The sequence below is a fragment of the Lagopus muta genome, chromosome 6, assembly GCF_023343835.1.
Source record: "Lagopus muta isolate bLagMut1 chromosome 6, bLagMut1 primary, whole genome shotgun sequence".
NCBI lineage: Eukaryota > Metazoa > Chordata > Aves > Galliformes > Phasianidae > Lagopus > Lagopus muta.
The window spans coordinates 1,731,930-1,758,257 of NC_064438.1; the positions used below are offsets into that span (position 1 = coordinate 1,731,930).

A 26,328-nucleotide genomic window follows, 5' to 3' on the forward strand; every position below is an offset into this window, starting at 1 on the left:
CTCTTGATCTTAGCCACCTACCAGAAGTTGGTGAACTGTGCCAACTCCTTCCTATATTTCTGTTACTGCTTTATGTTAATGATGCCCAAATTGGCAAAGATTAGTTTCTTTCATTTCATTCCATATCAGTTTAGAGGTTTCACCATAAGATTATCTATAGTGCTATTCAGAAATACTTCAGTTATTAAGAACACAAGAAATGTACTCGTGCATTTCTGAAACGTTTATCTTATCAAGGGAGAATAGAACAGAATTCTACAAGCATATTACATGTAAATATTTTTGAAAATAAGTACTGGGAAATAGTATTCTCCACTCCAGTATTTTAATTTATTTATTTTTTATAACAGCACACAAAAATGCCAAGAATGCTCAGAACTCAATAATGTGACACCAGTCCCTTCTTTCGTAGTCCTTAAGATACAAAATAATGATCCTTATAGATTTTTGCCTTATGCTGACATCTAAGACTCACACAGAAAATACAAAAGAGCAGCCTATGATAATAGCTTAAAGAAAAGAGGCTGTTAAAAGAAGCCTTCTAAAACAAACAAACAAAAAAGCTACTGTTAGGAGCCAAAACAAATCCTTATTTTAATTGCCATGCGGAGAACAAGGAGGCTCTGCCATGCTGTGCTCCTTCTAGCTCAGGCAGCCGCAGCATTTCAATAACCTTCACATTTGCCTGTTGTTGTAGCAGGAGCGTGTCCCAGGGCCCAAACGCTCTGCGTGGTGGGATACATACAAAGCACAGCTCTGGAGAGCATCTCTTTGGAGTCCAGCAGAGGAACGCGCTGTGTATATTCACTACTGTATTGGTTATCGGGGCTCTCCAGGATCTTGATCCCTTACTTGTCGTGCCTCAGGCCATCCCCCCACATCACAGCCTGATTTAGTGATGGGATGAGAGGGAATGGCCTCAGGTTGCACCAGGAGAGGTTCAGGTTGGATAGCAGGAAGAATTTCTTTGAAGGAGCAGTCAGGTGCTGGAATGGGCTGCCAGGGAGCTGCTGGGGTCACTGCCCACGGAGGCGTTCAAGGAACGTTTGGAAGTTGTGCTGACGGTGCAGTGGGAAATATGGGTGATGGGTGAGCAGTCGGACTGGAGCATCTTGGAAGTCTTTCTGTGTATTTGCTTTGTTCCCCACGGGCTCATCAAAAGTTCTCTGACCAACTTTTTGTTTCCCACTCTCACCGTTCTGCTCCAGCCAAGTTCCTCGGACGGGAAGGAAGCGGGGAGCAGATGCAGGGCGGCAGCACGGGCACGAGGGCGCAGCGCTGCTGGTGCACGGAAGGATTCGTGTTTTTCCCCGTTCACGAGGGTCGGTTCCGCAGCTCCGGGCACGAGCCGTCTGCCGCGCGGCCCGCCACGCGGGGTTCCCGCCGCCGCCGCCGGGTGGCGCCTCAGCAACGGCAGCCGCTGCCCCCGGTCCCCTCGGCGGCGCTGAAGCGGGGCGGCCCGCGGGGCTCAGGTGAGCCGGGCAGGGCAGGGCAGGGTTGGACTGTCGCGGACCGCGGCCCCGCCTCGGCACCCCGGAAGGCGGCCCGAAGGGCGGGGCGGTGCCCTGGAGGAAGGCCGCTGAGGTTCCAGATGGACTCCCGTGTGGCGCCCGGAGCTGGCACGCCGTAGCGGCGGCGGCGTCCCATTTCCCGCTGCTCGTAGTGGCCGCCTTCTCTCACAGGTGAGTTGTGCGCCGTTACCTCGGCGGCGGCTTTGAATTCCGCCGTCTCCCGTTCCTGCAGCTCGGAGGGCTTTTCACGACTCGCTAATGCGTGTGTTGCTTCTTGAGAGGTTGTGTGTGGTTCGGCCTGTGGAGTGCTGGGCTTCGCGTACCAGAGGTGCTGTGAAGGCTGGAAGGAGTCTGTAAGTGTTTCTAATTAATAGAAGGAAAAGAAGTCTGTATTAAAATTTCCAAATCGGCAACTCGTTTGAAGCTGAGATAAATTTGATTCTGCTGGCTTCACCCAAGTGAAGTTGGGCTTTTCTTTCATCCTTTGATGACACTTTGCAAAGCTTGAGGAGAAATTTTATACGCAGCTCTAGTATACTTCATTATAAAAAAAAAAAAAAAAAAAAAAAATCTATGTATGTTCTCTAAAGGAAGAGAATAATAAAGATGAAGAAACACAAAACTCTCTGCAGGCTGCACAGCTTGGGTGGAAGCACCTGAGTTGAAGTCACAAATGCTGTGCACAGTGTAATGTCAAATAATGTCTGTACTCTGCAGTAATGCATAGAGCTGGATCAACAGGGTGGGTATGAACACCTCCAGGTGAATGTTTCACTGTTCTCAGATAAGTTTCTGTCCCTGTCAGGTATTCCACAGCTGCTGTATATGGCTGAGCTGTTCTTGCTAGATATGGTTGGATGAGGAAATCAGCTTTGGCCCGTGCCACGCAGACCTTTAGAAGAAAAGGCCTGAGGGGGAGATTTTATTTAACAACCCTTTGCATCCTTGCATAGCAAACCAGTGCTTCGTATATGCAAAAATGGGCTTGTGCAGCTCTGACAGGTGTTGCTCACTTTGCCAAGGGAAGCCCTGCTCTGAGATGGGTTAATGGTGGCACATCCCTCTTGTCCTCGGGGGATAGGAGTGGATGGAGAACATGTGCAGCTCTTCTGATCTATGTTATGTTGCACGCTGCAGCTGCCTTTGCAGTCCTTTGTGGTTTGCCTAGCACGCTTTATCTGTTGCAGGGCAACTAGCTGCTGTTTCACAACCTGTATGATAACAGGTGGGTGTCAGGAAGGGATGCTGTTCAGCGGAGTGTTAAGTGTAATGTGGGGTTCCTGTCTTTTACCTGTTTGTTTATGTATGTCCTCTGCTATTTCTTTATATTTGCTCAGTCCATTTGTCCCCAGTCATTGTAACTGACAAAGGGTATCTGGATGACAGTAATGGAGATTGTTTGCTTCACAGAAATGTGTCTCCTGTTGCTAGCACGGGTTACTGAGCGTCAGCATAGTAAGTGTGGGTGATAAAAGAGGCTGAATGCACTCGCTTTTCAGATAGGTGGATTGTTGTGATGGCATTAGGTACTCTTTAGAAGATCGGTTTTAGGATAAACATAGCAAGAGGATACTGTCTCCAAACATCTTGTCTGTGCAGAGATATTGGCATCAAATGAGGAAAGAATATGGAAGAGAATAAAGCGGGCGCTGCAAGCCTGTCCCAGGAAATAGCAGACAAGCATGCAAGCTATGCTAATTAGTACTCTGAGAGGATCTATTTTTCCCCCTTTTACAGTAGCTGATGGCAAACAATGAGCCTAGTTCTGTTCCCTCATCCCAAGGGTTTGTATAAATATATCCACACAGCTTGAGTCTGGTTTACTTTTCCCCCCTCTGTTCTTTATATTTAGTCTATTTGTAACTCTGACATTTCACTGGGACTTCTATTGCTTCTCTTCCATCTGTGTTTTTATTTGGAGTTATCTCCTTTTCCTCCCCTACATCCTCTATCAAGATTTTAATTACTGTCTTGCTAATTTTTGCACTGTTAGTTTCCTTCTCTTGTAGAGAGAAAAGTTGGATGAAAAGAAAGCTACTGATTTGTCTTTGTGCCTTCTCCTATTTTGTGTCATTTTGTTCTGCTAGACAAGCGATCTTTGATTTAGTGGGGTTGGAGTATGAGTGCATAATAGATTATCTGTCACTGGACCAAATCAATCATGGTTAACAGTGTATTGACAAGAGCATATAGCAAGTATCCTTGACCTGAGGTTGAAAATACCTGTTATCAACGTCATGTGGCTCTTGCTGCTGCTTGGCCTGAACTCTGAGATAGAGTTTCCCGTATCAGCTTTTCTTATTCTTCTGTATTCTGCTATATGTTCTTATTTTCCCATATTCTCCTTACTCTCCCTGTATTCTGGCTTGCTTTCTTCAAGCCTTTTTGAGCTATAGTAGACCACCTCATTCCTTGATGGAGCACAGAAGAACCCAACTCACGTCCAGAAGTTCTTGAAAGAGAAACTCATGTGCTTTAGATACAAGTCCCCGTTTAAATGTTGAGGTTACAATGATATTTTCACTGTAGTTTGGCTGCCGTTTAATTGCTCAAGTCAGGTTGGTTGGTTTTTTACATATTTATTTGTGGTAACTGATACTGTATGTTGTTGGAGGGAGGGTGTTGAATCGGTCTTGCTATTATTGTGGTTCCTTTGTTCATTTTAAGCACTGATGCTTAAGCATTTCATTCACGTGGCCGTAGGCACTCCTAATAGCATATTTTTTTTAATGATGTTGCAAAATGTTCCTGCTGTTTGTTGTGTAACACTTGCTCTGTATTATTTCCTGCTGGAAGAGAAGCGTATTTTCCCTTCTTAATGGAGATGTTTAGTTCTTTGCCTTATGGCTCTGTGCAAAGGAGAGTGCTGAGCTACTTGTAAAGCAGTCAGGAGATGGCAGGGTCAGCCTGAACCTTTGTTCTCAGTTGCAAATATACAGGTGAGATGTTCACAGTGTTATTGTTGGTTACATCTGAATTCAGAAATCAGAACGTTGATTATACTTGAGCAAATATATAAAAAGCACAGCTGAATTTGTTGATGCTTAAGTTCAGTGTTGGCCGAAAAGCTTCCTGAAGAGCTTGTTTTGGGACTGTGTGTATCTTTACAAAGACAAAATGGTGATGCAGAGTAAGTAAAGTAATTACTGGCAAGTGAGAAATAAAAGACTTGGAGGAAGATTATTGATGTACTTTGCTACTTCAAGAAAAATGTGTTTGGTAAGCTTCCAGGCAAGCAATGTCTGTGCTCACGTTTGGCTTGCAATTTATGGACAAATGAAAATATATTCTGCCTACAGTGTAACTAGATCATCTTTATCTTGCTTATCAAAACATGCATGTATTCCGGCAAGAATGACAGAAATTCTACTGGAATGCATTTTTTTCTTTGCTGCTTTTTAAAAATGAAAATATTTTATCATACTGTCTCACAGGCCTGGCATCTGAGCGCCTCCTGGTAGCACAATCAACGGTGTGCTATCTTGCCTGCTTGTTATCTCTCGCAGGACGATAAGCTTTTTGAGGAGCAAGGTGAAATGTTTTCCTGTGTGGGCCGGATTGTGAATACATGGTGTGAGAGGGCAGGGTAATAGTTTGCTTTCCAGATGAGTCAGCACTGAGGAGATATATGATGACTCTTCATTCCTGCCTTTTTGTATTTGTTTCTATTATTTGTGTGGTCTATGCAACAAAGAGAAGCTTGGGTGTGAAGTGAGAAGCATGACACTCTTGGTCCACATACAGCTTCTTGTTTCTTTCACATTTCTTGTCACATCTCTTCCATGCACCATTTCTCCTTTTGAGAGTTCACAACGCTCTGCCTAGTCTATTCCTCAGGACTTGAGTTTGAACACATGCTCCTTTTCCAGTTGCTATCCTGTAGGATCGTGTTGACATACAGCCGCTTTCTGTTACTACATATATTTGATTCTGAAAGAAAAAGCTTAGAAAGATGAAATTTAGTCTAACCTTGGCTCAACTGAAATGCTACTAGGAAGCAAGTTGCTTGTTCCTGTCTGGGGCCAGCAGAGCCATAGTGGAAAAAGAGCAGAATCAGATGATGAAAAAGCAGGACAGATGTGGATGACTGCTGCCCACTCTGAACCACCACGTTTTAGAAAAAAAAAAATCACATGGTATGCAGGATTGAAAGCTTTGTCTCTTACCCTCAACAAGTTCACCTAAGGCTAATGAAAAGTTTTCATCTGAGCCAAATTTAGTTAAAGTGAAGGTTAAAAAGATTAAAAGAAAAACTCTTTGTGTTAACTCGTAGATGCAAAATGCTCATATCATCAATGTGTCAGAGAAGCAAGATTGCCAAAGATATGAACAAATGCTGATTCTTCACTGACTCCACAGGCTGAACTCAAAGGGCAGTAACGAAGTAGTGCTCCTTTGCCATCCTTCGGGTTTGAGAGGGCTCCGAATTTTTGGGGAGTTTTTTGTTTCATCAGAGTTTGGAGGGGGACATGGCACTTTTGGAACTGAAAGAGTAATTGACATTTCCAGATTTTCTTTCTGTCTTCTGACGTAGAAAGAGAGCTACTTTATTAAGACACTGGCTTTCTTTAACCGCAAGTGTGAGGCTTGATTCTGGGTTTCATCTCCACTGATGCATTTTAAGCCATGTTGTGCTTTGCCCCTTGCTGATTTCAGGCAAAATTGGGATTTAAAAATCAAATGAAATGAAGCTCTAGATAGAGTGCAGCTACAGTAGGGATTTATAGCTATGTGTATTTTCCATTTTCTAACTGCTTTCCTTTACATGTTTCTGTGTAAATGTCTAGCATAGAATATATTGTATTACAAAGGAGATGTAAGCTCTCTGCCAAAAGAGATGTAACTTCAGTTAAGAGAAAAACTTACATGAGATTTATGTGTATGGCTGTGGATACTCCCTCCCTGGAAGCAGTCAAGGCCAGGCTGGATGGGGCTGTGAGCAGCCTGGTCTAGAGGAAGGAGTCCCTTTCTATAGCAGGGGGTTGGAACTGCATGATCTTAAAGGTCCCTTCCAACCCAAACCTTTCTGTGTTTCTACAAACAACTTTAAACCAAAAGTCTTTCTGGCGGTGCAGGGGGGAGAACCAAAACGAATGTGGTGAGCAAAAAAGAACCAAAGGACAACAGTGGGTGAACACAGGAGTTGTTATGAAGTCACTGTACTTCTGTAAGCAGATGGTCACAGTGCCCACTAAAAACATTGCCAAGTCCAGAGTTGCCTTTGCCTCCTTTGCCTGCCCAGCTGCTAGCATGTCCCATTGTTTTAAGCCTCTGCACTGCGCTTGGCATTCGTGGGTTGTTTTTTTGCTGTTAGCTTTCCCTTAACGGTTCAGTGTTTTCTACTGTTAACATCTGCTGAAGTCTCTCAAGTGTGAGGGTGGAAACCAGCTGATTACGAAGAAGCAGTGTGGGCTGCCGGCATTCCCAGTGCAAGGTGTAGTGGCGAGGAGATGGTTGGCCTGGGGTCTCTTCTTATGGTGGTTAAATGGCAAGACTTCCTACATCCTCATTTCCAGCTGGGTCGCTGGGATTCTGAACTATGTACTTCAGCATAGCTTATGGATTTTAAACCTGTCACACTGCACTTCTATTACAGATATGGCACTGTACTTGCAAGCTATTTTCTTGATCTTTTGCCAGCAAGGCTTTTGTAGCAGTCTTTGAAAGATATACTGTGGCAGTTCCCTTTTACAATATCTATCATTAACACCTCTTTGGCATCTGTAAGAGTTTCTTCTTTGCTGGAGATTGGAGCAGTTGATTAAGCGACCCTTTGCTGTCCACAGGCAATTTCTCAGATTTCCACCGTGTTTCAAATCTCCCTTTCCTAGCAAAGGTCCTGGAGACAGGTTGTGGCAGGGCAACTGCTGCCCTTGCTTTCATGATAATAATAAACTGTTTGAAACATTTCAATCAGGCCAAAGCAGCGAGACAGCTTTAATGAGGATTTGTGGTGACCTTCTGTTTTATAGTAGGTGGATTCTGGCACGTTGTCAATTTTGATTCTTACTGATCTTCCAGTGGCTTTTGATACTAGAGATCATAAGTTTATCCTAAAATACCTGTAGAAGATTCAGAGCCCTCTGGGCATCGCTCTGACTTTGCTTCGTTAGCATTTGCCTCGGCAGTGTCAGTTTGTCACAGTAAATACCTGCCTTTCTGATACTGCCCTGGTGAACCGCTGGGTTCTCAGGGCTATGAAGTGGGCGTACCCCAGGTTTCCTGTGTGTGCACGGCGGCAGCACCCTGCCCAAACTCTCACACATAATGCGCGAAGGAGGCGCTTGGATGCATCTGTTCCATACAGGTGTTTCTGTGTGTATGGCAGCAGCGCCCGCCTGCCAAAACTTAGTCTGCGTATTGCCAAAGTAAATGCAAACACAATGAGGTTATGACTCCCCGTCGTCTCCTTTTGATTGTATTGTTTTAGTCTTGATTCAGTATCTTAAATCACAGCGGCAGCCTAGGCATGGGGAGAAGTGTAGGCTGTTTCTGGTTACTCGTGTGATGCTGGGGAAGGTTTTCAGGATGCCAAGAGGCAACGTAAACAGACTGCTCTTGCTGTTTCAGGTAGTGGTGACAGTAAGTCTTCCTGATGCCGAAAGTCAGCTAAGTCATCAGGTTTTCCTGTCTGAGAGGAACTTTACTCAGGGGACATCTGCTGGAGGCTTCTGCCTACTTCTTCAAAATCAAATGTTCAAGATATGCTATCTTCATATTTAGAAGGAAGGGTAGTTTTTTGTTGTTGTTTGTTTTTTAGAGTTTATCTGATGTAATTGTTCTATTTCTCTTTACTTCCAGTTACTCTTCCAGTGATTTGAGGTAATCAGACAATTTTGTATCGAAGAAGCCAGTAGTTAGACAAAGAGCTACCTCTGGGCTGGATGTCTAGACTTTGGACTTCTGTCTGTAGAAAGACAGAGTAAACCTGTATCGTGATTCATTTTATCTGTAAATGGGCTTGTATGGTGCAGATATTTAAATCATAAGACTTCTCTATATTTGTGAATTGCTGTGTTGTTTCGGTTGTTAAACACTTGGCCTCAGACGAGGAGCTGAACCATTGCAGTTTGAAGGGTGGGTGTAAATAGAAGGTTATGATCTGAACAGATGTAAGCTTGGGATGCAGAAGCAGAGAAAAAGGCAAAGTGCCAAAGAATCCCCAAGTAGGTTGTGCAACGTCTGTGTGTCACAGGCTCGTTAGCAGTGCTGCCTTTGGTAACCTTGCCCAGGCATGGCGTGCAGCACGGCTGTCAGGGGGATGTCCTGGCCCCAGCAGATGGGGTTGGGAGAAGAGATGAGAACTAGTTCCCCAAAGGGCTATTGTGTTGCAATGCAGAGGTCAGAACAAGCACCCAAAACATGGAAGGTGCTTGTATTGTTGCTGACTGTCTTGGTTTCATTTCTCCCTGCCACTCACGCAGTGGATTACTAACACTGTGTCTGAGCTGCTGGTTCGTTGTGCTGTCCATTCAATTAAACTGTCTCTGTCCATCTTAGAAGATGAGCTAGATGATAATTTACCTTGTGATTTGGTGTATGTATCGTCAAATTGTACCTGCCTATTTGAATCATGTTTCACTTTGAAATGATTTCTAAGGTCTCTTATTCACAGCCTCTGTGGATTTCACTGTGGCAGCTAAATCTGACAGGAGTTATGAATTGGAGCCCTTCACCACCACAGTTCAGTCCAGGGTATTAAAGTGAACTGAAATCAATAGTGGTTTACATTATAATGCGCCTGGCTCTGAACTGGAAACTGCAGAATAGGTACATCACTTGTTTTGCTCTTCTGCTAGAAGGCAGCAGCCTCTGGCAGGAGAAAGGGTGGTCAACATCAAGAAAGATCTTGAACCTTGCTAATATGACTTGGAAGAGCTCACGTGGAAATGTTATTCCTTGATAGTTAGCTTTTTTTCTGTGTCGCTTGTTCTCTTTTTCCATCTGTGCTTTGGATTATATTTGCCACATGTATTAACTTTGCATGTGTTTCTAATTTACCTAGTTTCTTCAAATTTTGTAATCTCATGCATTTTTGCCATTTATCTCAAATTGTTACCAGCTGTAAAGATCACGAGTATGTTTTTTTCACACTGTAGTCCTAATTGCAAATGAAAATGCTAACTGAAACCAACAGGGCAACCCTCCTGTTGCTACAGGAGACAAGTTCTGCGTTTAATACCCTACTTCAAGTCAGTTGCTACGCAGTACTAGAGCTATGATCTGTGTAATTCACTGTTCTGTCTCCTCCGCTTGCTATGAGTAGTTGAGGATAGCAGCTTGCTTAAATGCACAGTTTCTAGACTATAGTATAGACTAGCATAATGATTTCAAGTTACTCTTTGTTCCCAGTTTGATCTAGCTAGGTAGACTTCTAGTTCCTTTCGTCTAAGCAGATGTAAAGGAGATGGTAGTACTGGAGGATTTGCTGAAGAACAAAAATAAAACTGAAAGGTTATGTTAGGCGAATGCAATCTCATCAGACAAAGAAAATGCATTACTCATATAATTAGGCTTGAAGTAGTCCCTGTAAACCAGTGGTATCCAGTAAGTCCCGCTTCTTCCCTGGGTTCTTTTCAAGCTTGAAAGGCTATGAATGTTCTTCCTACGTAATGATGCTTTCATAATTGAAATTAGCAAGAGCACGCCTGTCTTTTTACTTTTGCCAAGCAATGCTTTATTGTCTTTTTTCTATTTTCTTGGTCTCTCTGATCTTTCTTTTCAAAAATTATTGTCAGTGCTGTGGTAAGTGTGGTGGCAGCTTTCTTCTAGAACCAGATGACATGGGTATCTGAACCAGTAGGTATGCTTATGCTCTGTTTTCAAGCATCACCTTACTTGCTCTTTAGCGTAGTTGCTTTTGATGAATCCAAGACACTGTGACTATCAGAACTGTGCAGAGATTTTATGTCCTATTTATTTCCATGAAGCAGAAAGACAGCAGCCAGCCTTATCTCCCGAACTAAGGGCTCACAGTGCTCAGCCCCTCCCCCAAGGGCTACACTCACTTTGTGCTAAGTAGTGTATTGATTACAAGATTACAGCTCTTTGTATACAAAAAGTGCGTGGTCATGGACCTTCAGCTTTCAATTGCCTATTTATCTCTGGAAAATGCCGTATGTTCACAGAACTGCTTGGGGTGGTGTGGCTTAAGGGAAATGACTTGGGCCTGAGAAGCAGATACATGCTCTTCTGTGGACTCAGCTCTTTCGTAGCCCCCTGTGCCTCCGTGTGTGACAGCAGAAAAGGAGGCATGGCTTTGCCTCTCTTATCACTGATGCACTGTGTGATGACGTTTCATTCCTTCCTTTCCTCTTCCTCTAAAATCATGTTTTACAAATGACAGAGTAAAACCATTTCCTATATAGCTTGACAAAGCCTGGGTTGTGGAGCATCTTGTGTGTGGATCAGCACTGACAAAAAAAAAGTATGCATAATCTCAACAGGCTGTGGTCGATTTCATCTCTACTTACAATTTCAACTACTTGGCAGCTCGCTCTATGGATAAGTTAAGTATGGCTGCCTCTCAGGTGGTGTAATATTTTACACTATGGTGAGTTAATGTAACATCCCATTATTGTTCTGAGAGTGCCTGCCTTGTATTCTTTGAAGTGTTCTGAGGTCTATCTGGCTGCAGCAGTGTATCTATTTTACTTAAAAACAATAAATTAATTCCACATTTTGTGAGTAATGTTAGGCATTTTGGGTCAGTAATAATAATAATGCAATTCTTCACTCTAGTTCTCAATTTGTAGCTAGTTGCTTATAGAATCGTAGAATGGCCTGGGTTGAAAAGGACCACAAAGGCCATCTTTTTTAATGCAGCCCAGAACACAGTTGGCCTTCCGTGCTGCAGGATATCCCTTTAGATAGTTGGGACTCTGACTGTAGTGCAGCACATGATGCAGACCTATCTGTAAAAAGGGTTACTGCATTTTGGTCATTCAAGCTGTGCAGGCTTGTCTAACAAGAAAGCAGCTCTATTAATCATTCTTTCTATCAAAAGGAAATCTGATCACATGAGAATTTCTTGCTATACTTTTAGATACAGTCAAGGCTGTGCAGTGGTGTAATCACTGGTACCAGCTGCTCCTCTCTTGCCCTTAGCCAGTGACATTTATCCTGCAGCCAAGGGATGCACATAGCACATCCCAGCCTGAAGGTCATGTCTAGAGGAAGCCTGGCCCCTATTCTGCTCAGGTGAGCTGTCCCATGGGCCACTAACTCCTCAGAGCCCAGCAGGCTGCTGCTCAGCATTATGGCAGGGACCATACCCGTTTTGTTCACAGCTCAAACGTTGCAGTACTGGAACAGGAAAGATAGCCTGCTGGCCGGTTGCTGTCCATTGCTGTTCACCTTCAAAAAACCACAGTTTTGGTCTAGCTCAAATGCTTGTTCTTTCTTTTATAGAAATTTGGGATCCAAGTGATGTTTGTAACTAGTTTACAAAATTGATTCCTAGTGAAATTAACACTAGGGATTATTAAAAAAAAAAAAAGTTACCTTTAGAATTTCGTATATATTATGGATGCAATACTTTTTAAAGGAAAGGCAAGAATGTCACCAGCTATTGATATACCAGAAGTTAAAGCTTCATTAATGCATTTTATTAAGCAGAAGTATTTGAAGAATGTCCCACTGTGATGAATCTTAGCGTTACTGAGCACAGCTTGAATCGTGGAGAAAGAAGAATTAATTGAATCCAAAGTAGCTCTTTGGACAAAGTCATCAAGAGAGTTGTGCACATTTAAAATCCTGATGCTGACTTACCCAAGAATTTCAGCTGTTCAGTTTATGCTTTCTCTTCTGTGTATTGCCAAGCTCCTGCACAAAGAAGGTGCTGGAAAATTTGAAGTGGCAGCTCTTTGGGCAATACGTGCTACAGGACTCTAAGCTGTCCTGCAGGTCTCAGATTATCAGGTAACACAAACAGGCTGAACCATAAGGGTTCCTTCTGATTATGCTGATTTACCTGGATCTCAAAAAAGGTTCATTTTTTTAGTATGAAGTATTGAAACAGATGGAATCCTTTTTCTTGTTCAAGGTGGTTAAGGATATTTATTTATCGGGGACTCCATGAAGTGATTATAACTGAATTCTACAACTGTTCCAGACTTCAGAAAACTCAGAGAGAGAAATTAATTCTTAAAATCTTACATGAGAGTGGGTTGTACTTTTTTTTTTCCCCACCTTCTAGAAAATGTGGTTGTTTAAATGCCTATTAATTAGAGTAGGACTGTTCTACGTTAGATGAGTGCTTTCCTTCCCCATCCTGGTGTAGTCGGAGAGGTGTGTTTCAAGTTATTTACAGTCTTAAATTGGTAAGATACTCCCAAATGTTTCACTGCATTCCTTTTCCTGTTGTTGTGTCAGAGTTAATGTAATTATTTCATTAGGTTTCGTTAGGTCACCGGGGCTAATGAATATCCTGAAAGAAATCTTTCAATCTCATGTGTAGTTACTACTTAGAACATATTGAGCCCCACACAGTTAAGTAATGATATTTAACTTCATATTTTAAATTGCTATCATTTCAAATGCATGGGGTTACATTTTTAGTAATACTTAATGATTTTTATTTTTAACGTGTTGCTTTGTGTTATTACATAGTAGTTTAATATCCCTTTAAGCTGTTTTTTTTTTTGTCATCTAGACAACGTGGTTTTAGACTCACTCCAAAAATGCACCCAAACAATGCACAGTGCTGTTGGATCTGTTCTGTTTTCAAGAGATACGTGCAGCTTTGGATCCTGATTTGTTTGTTTTGTGAAGATTCTCTCTCTTCCTCCCTCCCTTGTCAGTCTGGTTCCTTTCACTCCTCTTGGGAAGCAGGAATCATAGTATTAAAACTAGGATATAAGGTTTCTTTCTTTTTTTTTTTTTTCCCTTCCATGGTCGCATCAGTCTTCATCCAGTTGCTAAATGTTTTGTCTTGGTGTGACTCTATTGCTAGCCAGCTTATTAGGAAGTAGAATATAGATTTATTTATTTTTTTTATGCTGAGATTTTCAAAGCTTGCCTAGAGGGTTGGGGTGTCCAATTAGGAATTAATGATCTAATGGCAGCTTTAAAAATCCCACCTGTAGGTTTGAAGCTTTTAAATGAGTCTGAAGTTAAGAGTGCAGGCATAACAAATGTGCAAATGGTGCGATATCTTCCTAGGATTGGAAGGAGTGTTACATGGCAGCTAGCTGTCGAGTAGCTCAGGAAGTTGCCCAAAGTAGGCTTCAGTAAACTGCTCTGCTTTCTGTGGAACAGGGTCACAGGCAGTGACTTAAAAATACTAAGGCACAGTGCAGCCCCACTGTAATGACCAGTTTTATCTAGGAAGATGTGTTGTATAAGTTTCTGGTGATAGGTAATCAGAAACTTTGAAATAAGCCTGCAGCAAAAATAAAAGCAGGAAATAGAGATTTTTTTATTTTCCAATGGAGTAAATGCAAAGTGTTTTTTAGTTATTTTAAAGAATTTCTAGCGGTAGAACATCAGCTGTGGGAATAAAATTAAAGCAAGGCTCTTGTGTGCCAAAGATTTTTTTTCTTTTTTTAATGATTCCAAGGGTATGGCAGGTGAATCCATTTAGCAAGTCTAATGACTGGAAAGTGGAATGTTTTTCAAATAGCATGGATGAAACGATCTGTAGCCCATCGGCTACAGCTGGAATGATGTCATACATGGTTATGCTTTAATTCTTCCTGCATTGCTAAAGGGGAGCGGGGTCTGTAATATCCGCAGACTGCCTCGCTGAATGCAATCCTCGTGCTGGAAATGGAGAGCCTTCTCTTTTTCAACATGACTAATGTTAATTTCTTTAGCAGAAAAAAAAAAAATTTATATGTCTCTCTAATGGTAAATTACCATTTATTGTAAATGTGCCACATAAAGGAAGTAATAAGTCATTATTATTGACCTATTACTGTTCCTTCTATTTTACCTCTAATTAAATAAAAATGTGCACTTGGAGTTAATATGCTTTTTGTTTGAATATTCTTTTATTAGTCCTTAGCCTTCAGCAACTGGTGCTGATACTCCAGCACACTGCAGTAATCAAAAGTTCTAGTTGGATTTTGTTTAATCTGGGGGTTACGTTTTTATCTTGGTTATCTCCTGTCTAGCTGGTGTTCCTAGTCACTTGTGGGCTCTTCAAGCACAAAGGTGTGAGTTTCATTCTGAGGAGAAATCGCCCTCCTGAGCAAATGATGCGAACTAGAATGCATTAGTGCTAAGAAAAAGGTGGAATTCTAAGATAGAAAAATGTGTGAAAATAATTATAAAACAAAGCCAGAAATTTGCAGGATGTGGACAACAACACAGTGTAACTGCTAGAGCAGCCGCGTGATTGAGACAGTGAGGAAGAACATGTGCTGGGCAGCGCTAGAAAAGAGGCTCACTTCTGTCTTCTCAAGACAGTACATTTACAGAAAACTGCCACTGGGGTGGAAACTGTCCCAGATACACTCTGGAGCTGAGAGCATAACCAGAGAGCCTAGAGGCGAAGTGCCCTATCTTTATGGATGGCCAGTTGCGCTCATTCTTTCTCATGCTTTTTTCCTTTGGTCAGTATTCCTTTCTGCACAGTAGCACGAGGTCAGCAGGAGGAATCGCAGGAATTTCTCTGTAGCTTTACGTGCACCCTGGAGGCAAGGCACTTTTGGAGCTGGGAAGCATGGACTTGAGCTTTGTTTGGTAAGGAAGGCATTGAGCCTGACCTCCTACACCCTAAGCTGTATGTGTCGTGGTGGGATGTGAAATGAAACAGACCAAAAAAACCACCCCAAAACAAGAACAAAACACCTTATCAGATCTTAGAGAGAGAAGTTGCAAAAGTCTGCCCTTGGGAGAAGGTCCAATACTCTGTGTGTTGGCAGTTGTCTGCCTGGCAGATTAAATGTACCAGCTTTGGCATGCAAGATGTTCTGAGAGTTCATATTTTTCAGGACTTCAGAGTGCTGGTTGTTTTGAATCCCACTCTGAAATGCTGCGTTCCTTCATGTATTGCAGACATCACACTCTAAAATCTGAATTCCCTCGCTGGCATCAGAAGCCTAGCAGTAAAATGTCATTGCTTGTTCTTTATGGAGCCCTGCGTTTTGCATTGGACGTACCTAAACCAAGTGTAGGCAGAGTGGAAGGAAATATGTTACCTTGTGTGCCCTGAGCGATCCTGCAGCAGTAATTACCGGCAGGGTTACTCCACCCTGAATCAACTGAATGGTGATGGCAGTTCTGTAACTATGCTGGACTGGTATCTTTTGCCACGTATCTCTTGATGAATTAAAATATGTTGATGTAAATGTAACAGTGGACCAAAATTATCATAGTATGATTTAAAAAAAAATGCAGTTATTATTTGAGGGATGTTCAAGAGCTTAGCTAACTGAGGAATGTAAGTCTCCTTAGACTGTCACGACTGTTGATAGCTATGTCAGTCCGTGGCTGTTGCAGGAGGAGTAAGAAAACCTGTTGAACCACCTGTCATGCGTTTCTCCAGAAAAAATATCCATATGCAAGATCTGAAAAGTCTTCTGAGGTGCTGAATATATTTAAATTTATTTTTCTGGTATAGTTTCCTTTGTCACCTCTCCCAAATGCTCTGCAGCCTTTCTGTAGCTTTCCCAATCTTCCTGTACTTGTTCAGCTCCTTTTTTTCCCTCTTAACCGTGCTGTGACCTCAGTCTCTTCTCCCAGAGTTCAGCCTCTTCTTTTCACCAGTCCCCTGGTACTCTTCTCTGCATGCTTTTGGTTTCATTTGCTTTATTTTATTTTATTTTATTTTATTTTATTTTATTTTATTTTATTTTATTTTATTTTATTTTTCCATGATGCCTTTCTTACCTGAACTCTGTGAGGAGTGCTTTGAGGAACACAAGTACCTGAGGCCAGACAGTAATGAAATAATGCATTAAACTATTTGTTGTAAGAATTCTTAAGAGAAGAAAAAGAAAAGGGAAAGAAAGATGTATTTTTCCTAGAACTCCTAAATGGTCAATCTATTCAGCTCAAACTTTAAATCTCTGATGATTATTGTTACTCTTCAGCAGTGTTCCTTAATAGGATGGAGAAGAAAAAAATACAAAATATAATCTCTCTTTTAAAGTTCTTTTGTATAAGAGTTCTGATGTAGAAAATCAATACCTGTTATTCGAAGGAAAGCCATTGAAACAAATAATATTACTAGTGGGCAGGCTTGCAAGGCTGCTGGCTTTGATTATGTCCCTCCTGACACAGAACTGTGCCGATATTTAGAAAACCCAGGAAACAATGTTAAGTGATTATGTTATGAAACAGTTTAAGCAGTGTAGCATTTGGGATATATCTGAAACGAAGGTCCAGCACAGATGAAAATGTTCTTGTATGTGCTTGAGAAAGATTATATTAATGAGCAGATAGGTTGTGCATGTCAAATGAAAGACAGCTACCGTCCCACAGGCACTTTATTTTGGTTGTTAATGGTTTAAATAAAAAACAACAGCAACGACAAAAAACCCTCCTTGTGAAAGTCTTGAGAGACATATACAGTGCTTGGGCTTCTTCATTATTTTTTCAGATTTCTCTTACCCCATCCTTGATCACAGGCATTTTCCTTGTTATATCTGGAACACAGATTACAGTCTTTCTTTGCCTGTGCCAGCTCATATAATTCACATTTTTATTACCTTGATCAATTGAAACATTTTATTAAAGGTCAAAAGAAAAGAAAAATTGTAAAATTAGAAATGGAAATGGATTTGATTAATGACTGAAAGCATAAATATGGAAGTAAATGATCCAATTTATTACCTTTTTCTGTTTAATAATTATCTTTGTCTTTGGTGCTAGTTCTGCATTTTATTCCAGCTGCTATGACTATACAACTGGCTGTTCTTTTTCTATCTAATCATCTATAAACTTGGGAGAAATCTGCATTAACCTATGCATGTTTAAAATGGCTGCTAACAATGGCAGCACGACACAGTCTTAAACTTGACCAGATGTCTTTTGATTTGCAAATTCACTGATACTGATTTTCATTCACAAATCTAATTTTCCTGTTATTTAAACTGAAATTCTAATCATTTATTATAATTGAAAACCTGTTTTACAAACTATCAGTGTGTCCTGGGCTGGGCTTTGTGTGTGCTGTGGATCAACTACATTCAGTGGTGCATCGTGACTCCAGTATTCGCTGCACGTGGTAGTGCAGGGGTTGGGACCTGTACTGCTAGCCACGGCTGATCTGAGCACACATCATCTTCTACTGCTCCTCCCAGAGGAGACAGAACCGTATGAGCACCAAGGGAACAGAACTGAAGAATGAATCTGATGATGAGGTGGCTGAGACAGTGGAGTTCTCTTGATGTCTGAATGCATTGCAGCACATCTGATCCACGCTGCATACTGCATCTAGGTTATTTCACTCTGGTGCTGTAACTTCTGGGATCAGCAGTTGCAAAAGGTGCAAATGACTGTAACAGAGGAAAACAGAACTATTGTAGCTGAGCGTTAGGGGTGTTCTCCCTGCTATTGCCCACATTCAGCAAAAATACTAGGCACTTGTTACTTTTTAAGTATGTCAGTAGTCTTTGTGAAGTTCATATCAGTTAAATGTGAGTGCATGTGACTTGCTAAACTAGATATTATTTTCCCTGATTAAAGCTACAGGGGGGCCCTTGAGCCCCTTGGATGGAACAAGGCAGCCCTCTCAGCAGTCAGAAATGTGGGCATCAAGCAGGAACACTTGCACTCTGTTCACAGTGCACTGCCTGAAGTGCAATTGGGTCATGTCAGAGTCTTGGCAGAGGGCAGATGTAGAGCACGCTTTGTGCTTAGAGAGGGCAGCTGTGCTGCCAGTACAGATGGATGCTCCCCAGGAAGCTGATCTGACAAGGTTTCACTCCCCATCATCACCCAGCTGAGGTTTGGAGGGACAAAACCCCAGCCATCCTCAGGACAAGGACTGAGAGATCTCTCTTTGTAGATCTCCAAGGCACAGATCTCTCAGAAATGGGCATCCGTTATTGTACTCCCTACACAAATAAGGGAGCAGTACCTGAAGTATCAAGTAAAGAATTTGCTGATAAGAACTTCCTGGCTTTTGAGTTGCACACCACAAATTGACAGGTGTGGTAACATCAGTACTGACTGAAGACAAAAACAGACTGAACTGTGTTAGGAGTTATCCCAGGTGATGACAGCGTTCAAAAGAACAGGGATTTTATTTATTTCTTTTCTCAGAGAAGTAGTAGTGTGTTATTTATCTTTATTATTTTAGGAATCACGATATGCCATTTTAAATTCTATTAACTCATGTTCCTTTTATAGTTCATATAAATATATTTGCACACAGTGCTTCATCTCCTAGTGTGAAGTTTTTATCTTAGTGCCTACTGCTTATATTTTGCCCTGAATTAACGTCTTTCTCGTAGGCTTTTGTTGATGATCACAGCATTATTTTCCCAACATAGCCGTGCCTCCAGCAGCGACTCATGCTCCAGAGGTCATCTTTTGCTGCAGCAACAGCTCTGTTTATTCCCCAAGCCTCTGGGCTGTGGTCTGTCCTGGTGGCTAGGTGCTGTTGGTTTGGGTGAAGTGGAGGAGCGCAATGTGCCCAGTGGGAAAGGAGAACTGTTGGAAGTTGCAGGATGAGTAGGAAGAGAAGACAGTGCTTACAAGGGTTGTTCCAGAAGAGCTGGAAATTACTGCACTGATTTTCTTCTTAAATACTGAACGTAAGATGCCCAGGGAACCCACTTCAGAATACTTACCAACAACCGGCACTTCGAATGTTGAACACTGCATTTTCACTGAGGTCGCTTTTGAAAGCGCTTCAATCACAAGCTGTATTCAGACTTTTGTGAATCAAACCCTACATCTCAAGTCAAATACTATCAGGAAAAAAAGAAAAAAAAAAAAAAAAAGAGGAACTAGTGACCATCTGAAGGGGTAGAAGAGTGGTTTGAGTGATTATTTGAATAGCATTATATAGTTTCTGTGGCAGGTGATGAAGTTGTATAATTTTTTCAGGATTTTTATCTTTGTCAGTGCGTAAAGTGAGATTTTCTTTAGTTACAGTTTCTTCTCTAAGTTATCCACCATGTTCAATGGAGGAAGCAAAGAGACTTGATAAAACGTCATTGTAGTCTGTTGTACGTGCAAGGGAGCAAGTGGAATTGTTCAGTCAGCCTTAGTCTGATGTGTCTCAGGTTTGGAATTCTTGATTTTTCCTAAACTCAATAATACAGCTGTAACTTAATGTTTTTTGTGTGTAGTTCTACAATACTTTGAATATGCCAGTAGGCATTGGTTGAGAAGATTGATGGATACTAAACTTATCAACAGGAAATTAATAGAGAGTATCTCAAGGGATTATTTTAGACACAAACAAGAAAAGACAGTTACTTTGAGCGGCAATCATATAATTCTTTTACATACAGCCACTCTTTGAGACATGTCTGATTCACTGGTAATTAAAATTATAAATAACTCTTGTTTGGCCTGAGTGATTACGTTCATGCTCCAGTGACCGCGGCCTATAAGTACTAAGGCATATAATTAGACCCTTTTTTGACCTTTCAATATCATGTTGACCATATCTAGGCTATAACAGATCCATAGCCCACGTACTTGTTTAGGGCCAGATGGTGTTTTCATGCAAAATTAACGCAAGAGGTTGCTTCAAAGCTCCTTGTTCCATGTGCAGTGCAAGAATAGATTATTGAAGCAGGATCTGGCATGATATGATGAACTGTAACTGAACTTACTGAGGATGGGTATCTTGTGTATCACCTGCCTTTCTGTCCATGGTTCTCTGTGTCCACGATTTAACTTGTAATTTTTAAAGAAAATTTTTCATTTAGAGTCAAGATGTAAACTTTAATCTGACCGTAGCAATAATTCATGTGTTTTACCAATAACAAGCTTTTATGTGTTTAGTTAATGATAATAACGTCCTTTTAGAATAGCATGCCAAGGTACATAATTCAAGGGAAGCATACATGTGCTTTTTACATCCAAAGTAAGCATTACATTACCGAACTGCAAGAAGAATACAGGATTTTCAGTCTGGTGTTATTATACAGCATGGCAGAATTTCACATATAAAACCCAATGACTAATTCCTTTTCCTGTAATTTTAGTTTGGACTATTTCCACTTCAAGCATTTTAGATTTTGAAGAAGGGTCACACTGAGGAAAATGACAAAAAACCACATGGTCACAAGTCTGTCAGGCACTGCTGAGAATTTCCTCAAGTTAGAAGATGACAACAAAGATAAGCATCGTTTTGAAATAGCCTTATGGGCCTGAACTTTCAGAAAGTAGTTAATGCTCAGTGTCTGAAAATGGCACTTCTCGGTGCCAAGAATACAAACAGTCCTTTCTGAAATTATGGACTGTGGCCATTGACCACAGTTACAAAGTTATAAAATTGAGAAGTGTGTATCAGCTCTACATCTTGACTGCAGCTGTTACTTCACCTTACCTATTGATGAATTAATAAAAAATAATGAAACAATCCTTAATATTCCATGCAATCTTTAAATATGTGTGTAGGAAGACAGAAGAGACACGATTTTTATATATTCATTGGTTTGATGCTAACAAGATATTGGGCTAAACTGTCCCTTCAGGCAGTGTTAGTATTGCTTTACTGAGAAGTAATTTTGCCAGTTGTGTCCAGACTCAGATGTAAGAATTTCTGTAGTGCACAGTTTCCTTTCAGTGCTTTCTGTAAGGTTTTGGAAATGAGGTCCAGCAGTAATTTTTTTCTGGCAGCGTCTCTATTTTTCCACATATTCATTTAAATGATTTAGATCCCCTTGTACGCAGTCCGCAGCCAAAGCCTACACTCTGCACCTTGCTTCAGGTAATGGGCCCAAGATGTGTTTAGAATCCCAGATGGCAGGAGTTATTGAATTTACATACTTTGTGTATGAGGCACGCAAAAGTAACATAAAATAATCTCTGTTGATAACCTAAAGGAGTATATTAACCTCCAATTTTTGACTGTTTTTAACTTATTTTTAAATAGGCCTTGTGGTGAATGTGTCTTTGGTTTTGATGTTCTGTGCTCTCAGTTGTAGAAGGGATCATTGCTTTTTATTTGTTTGGGATTTAAAATAAAATACTACCGATCTTGTCTTTACAATGGCAGATCTTTTCCTTTTATTTATTTCAGGAGTAATGGTAGAAGTTGTAGTTAGAGTGGCTTTGTGGTGTTATAAAAAAGATGAAAACTTTGTTAAGTATCATCATTCTGTTTTCATAGAATGATAGAATCTCCAAGGTTGGAAAAGACCTCCAAGGTGACCCAGTCCAGCTGCCCACCTACCACCAATATTTCCCCACTAAACCACGTCCCTTACTGCACCCAAGCGTTTGTTGAACACTTCCAGAGACAGAGACTCAACCACCTCCCTGAGCAGCCCATTCCAGCACATGACCACTCTTTCGGAGAAGAAATATCTCCTTGTATCCAACCTGAACCTCACCTGGTGCAACCTGGGGTCATTCCCTCTTGTCCTATTGCCAGTTATGTGGGAGAAAAGGCTGACCAAAACCATAGAGAAGTTTGCTCTCTGTCGTTGATTAATGGCATCTTTTTTTTTCCATACATACTCTAAAGAGGTCCGCTGCTTAGACAGATTTAGCACTTATATGCTAGCAGCAAGAAAGGCAACTGGTAGTAGAAAGAAAAGAGATACACTTTATGTAATTGTATCTTATACTTTGGAGCTTTCCCTTCTTAGGAAAGATGACAGGAAAATGATGGATGCGTAGCTGGATGGGGAAGGAGCTCCTATTGCCCAGTGGAAATCACCAGCGAGCTGGGTGTGCTGGGGAGCTGTGGCACACTGAGAGCTGCGCTTCCAGTGGCCGGCTGGGACCTGCGCTGCTCCAGAAGATGCCAAAGCAGTGAGTGCCCAGGAATTCACTCGGGGCTTGGGATCCTGTTCTGCATGAGGATGGATTTGATTGTGATACATTTCTTGTTCTCTTCCCGTCACCTCTCACGAGTTCTGTGAACTCCCCAGCTTCAGCTTTGAAATGGACATCTCCAGTTTGTTACTTGGTTAAGCAGGGAATGAACGCAGTGTGATCTAGTAGCCCAGGAAAATCTGAAGGTCCTATTTGAAGAACTGAAATTAGTATGGGAAGTAATAGATGAAATGAATAGGGAGATTATGATATCATTCTCTAAGATCCTTTTTTTTGTTGTTGTTATTTATTTAGTTTTTTACCTGGTGCAGAATGTGCTTTAATTATCATGTGGCTTCTTTAATTCTGTTTTCTCTGGCTTACCTGTACTGTTGCTCAGTTCTTAAAATGTGAATATTCTCTTATTGTAAAAAGAAGTTAGAAAAAGACACTGTTCAAGTGAAGAATGCACCCCTGCTGTGTTCAGACCTTGCCATTTTTGTGATTACTTTTCCTAAACTAACCCCTCTTGTAAGGTGAGTGTACCAGGAGCATCTCATCTGCACCGATCCTATTTTAACTATTGACTATGAAATCCTGCTTTAAATGTGAATAATGTGTTTTTGTTTGTTTGACGGCTTCTGTTTTGGTTTTGTTTTTCTGGAGTTAAATTCTTCTATTTGATTTTGTGTCTTTGTTTGCATGTTCTCATTTTGTAAGGCAGCTGTTTAGGCTTATACAATGCAAGATAATGCAAACAAACACAGGAGGTTCAGTCAGCATTATGCTTTTGTTTTAGTCTGTACTTCCAAATGATAGGTTGCAGTAAGTATTCAATTTTCTGATGAGGCTTAAAAGAACTTAGGCTCTCCAGCGTATCAGCACAGAACTCCTGTTTCACCATGATAAGAAAGTGTTTGCCTTTAGGGAAAAGGAAAATGATTGAACGCGTGTGTTTTACATTACTTGAACCATGATCATTTTACTGAAACAGGCCAAGACATTAACAAGGGTTTGGCCATGAGGGAATTAAGAGTCAGCCATGTATCTAATATCCCAGGCTGATGTTGCTGTTTTCTTAAAAAAAAAAAAGGCTGGAATTAAATGTGGTTGCTTATATGCAGACACACACAGATAAGAGCATGTGTGTGTCCATCCACATACACAGGTGGCCGATGCACAACATTTGTCTGAAAAGCCCAGCATTATCACTGTTAGTAGTGGTGATCAAATAACAAAACGAAAATACCACTGTAGTGCTCACTTAATGGCCAGAAGTTACAAGGAATGCAGTTATACCGAGGTCAGTGTCATTATTCACAAAGAGCTGAAAGTGAATGAAAGGTGTGTGAAATTCACATGTAAAGCTGTGTCTGGAAGCATTTAAGAGAATTGTTCAGAATTCCGCATTTGCTCTTGCTGGGAAGACTGGGGAGCCACATGGGTGGCAGCCCAGGTGATAACCTGGATGCTATGCCAGCGTTGATGTTAGTCAGTCTGCTTCCATTCAAACAGAATCTGCACTGATACTGGCTTGAAGGGCATGATAAAGTGGCACTGGGCTACTAGCTTATATTTGGTAGGAAGAGATTTACTGAAACACAAGCACCATTTGCAGCAGTGGTCCCTAACCAAGTTGCATCGTATACCAAAACACACCAATGAATGGGGCATGGAGAAGAAAATCCTGGCATCTACCTACTGAAAATGGAACAGTACAATTCATGATGCTTTTTCATTTGGTGTTAGGTGAACTTTCTAACAGTGACATGGTAAAAAATAGGCTGAATTGAGTCCAGTGAAGGGTCATCTCCAGTAGCTGGTAGGGCAATAGTGGTTTACTCAATATTTAAAACTCTGCAAAGTGTCATCTGGTTGTTTAGAGGAGATGCTGCAAGCTGTCAGAGCTACAAGCAGGCAGTCCTCTAGGGCACACCGTCAGCCCCTGATGCTTGTGCCAGCTCCAAGTTCCTGGGCAGCTCTGCACTTAAGCCCTTAGCCAAGCCCTGGTACTTGGTGCATACAGGTGAAACACATGGGGATGGTGAGTTTTAAAAGTGAAATGTTGCAATCTGCTTGTTTGCACTCATGAATTGCATGGACCAAACCCCTCGCTTGTTTAAATTGGTCCGTGCTGGTACGGTATGCGTGTCTGTTTATGCCTTTCCTATATACTTTTTCCAGTTCTAATGATAGACCTTATGAGAACATAGCTCTTTCTGTATAGCCAGAGATCAATGCTGATCTGCAGAATCAACTGCTGAGGCTCCAGGCAGGTTTCTGGTGGTGGGCTTGGGCAGCTTCCACTGCTTGCTATTCTCTCGGCGCTGCCAGCGTTTCCTGGTGGGACGTGGCATCTCTGGGCCTCATGGACATGTGGCACAAACCTGTGAAATCAAGATTTTCAGCGCAACGTAAGCTGTCACCCAGGAAAGCGGTGTACAATGCATTTGTGAAATGTATGAAAAGAAGTCCAGGAATTCAGTTAATTAACCACATCAGTTTCTTAACGTGATCAATTTTAATTAAACTGAATTTTAATAGAGATCTGTGTAGTCTGTAGAGAGCAATTGCTAATTCTACAAAGCATGTGCTGCTTTTCACTTCAGATTTGCTCCCATCTAATTAATATGGATAGGGCATTAAGCCTTTTTGGACTCTGGTGGTTTTCATTTCATGACTATTAATGATTTTAATGAACTGGACTAATTCAGTAGTTTTCATTCTAGTGTTTCAGAGCTTTGTTCATCACAATTTTCAGGTTTATAATTGGTTTCCAGGTCTTAACAGTGGTCATTGATCAGCTTCAGCAGTTTCTTTTACGACCCAGTAGGAACATAAGAAAAGTTTTTAACCCTTTGCTGGCACAAGGGCACACCAAAACTGCCTCAGCATCCAGAAAAAGAAGACGTGATCTGGGAGTTCCTTGAAGTGCCAAATTGGGTCTGAACGTGAGCTGTGTAGAATGTTGCCACTGAAGGTGTGAGAAAGATTGCAAACAGATGCACAAGGTGAAATTCTGTCGATCTTAAAGTATGGTTATGGCATGGAGTTTACAAAACAGAGAGCCTGCCTCTGTGCTGTTCCTCATGGTAGGTTTCATATCAATACTGAACTATTTTAAAGCGTTGCTACACTAAATATGTGTATTTATCCGCTGTATAAATCTGCTGCATATGTTCCAAGTGTCTGTGAAAAGATGGAGGTTATTTATTCGTGAAGTGCCAAGTGTATTCAAAACTTTGCATTAACATAACAACAGACCTCTGTTGGTACCTTATATATTTAGATTAGAATAAGTTCCTTTTGGACTGCACAAACTAGCACAAAGCATCTGTCTCTTAGTAGAGGTCTTCAGTGTGCTATTTATTATTACTAACAGTAAAAATTGTCTTTCTGTAGGATTTAAGTCAACTGTTGAGAGAAATAAAAAAAAAATATACCACAAAAAAATGAACAACGCATATATTAGGTAATTTTAATAGGCTTTGAGCAAGAAAGTTTGTACTTATAGGGCAAGCCGTATTCTTGCTGCTTCTTGCACTGCCTTCGTGGTTGTTCAGAACCACAGGAACATGGATTCAGAGGAAGCAAATAGTATCAGATTTTGTCTTTAAATTAAGTGGCCCAGGAAGTTGAGAAAAAATGGTGCTGATTTGTTTTAGATGTAGACACTTTAATTTACAAGCTGTGTAGAATGCTTTGTTGTTGCTACAGACAACACGCTGAAGCATGGAAATAAGAAGCAGCTACATGTGTCCTGGTGTCACGATGATGCTACTCTGCTGAAAATATTGATCACTGATTGATGCTGAGCATACAGTACAGAAGGAGGTTAGCTCAGCACTGCCTGCCTACTGCTCATGGCCATGGGAAGGCAGCGTGGACTCATCTCTGGGCTGCCTGTGCACACCGACTTCCT

At 41.3% G+C, this 26,328-nt stretch overlaps 1 protein-coding gene across 1 annotated transcript in view; it reads left to right on the forward strand.

The window, feature by feature from the left end:
- The first annotated feature begins 1,577 nt into the window (after positions 1–1,577).
- Positions 1,578–26,328, forward strand: part of MPPED2 (metallophosphoesterase domain containing 2) — a 171,491-nt gene continuing 146,740 nt past the window's right edge. Inside the window, exon 1 of the mRNA XM_048950070.1 lies at positions 1,578–1,682. The gene's annotated coding sequence lies outside the window, so the exon portion shown is untranslated. The remainder of the gene's footprint in view (positions 1,683–26,328) is intronic.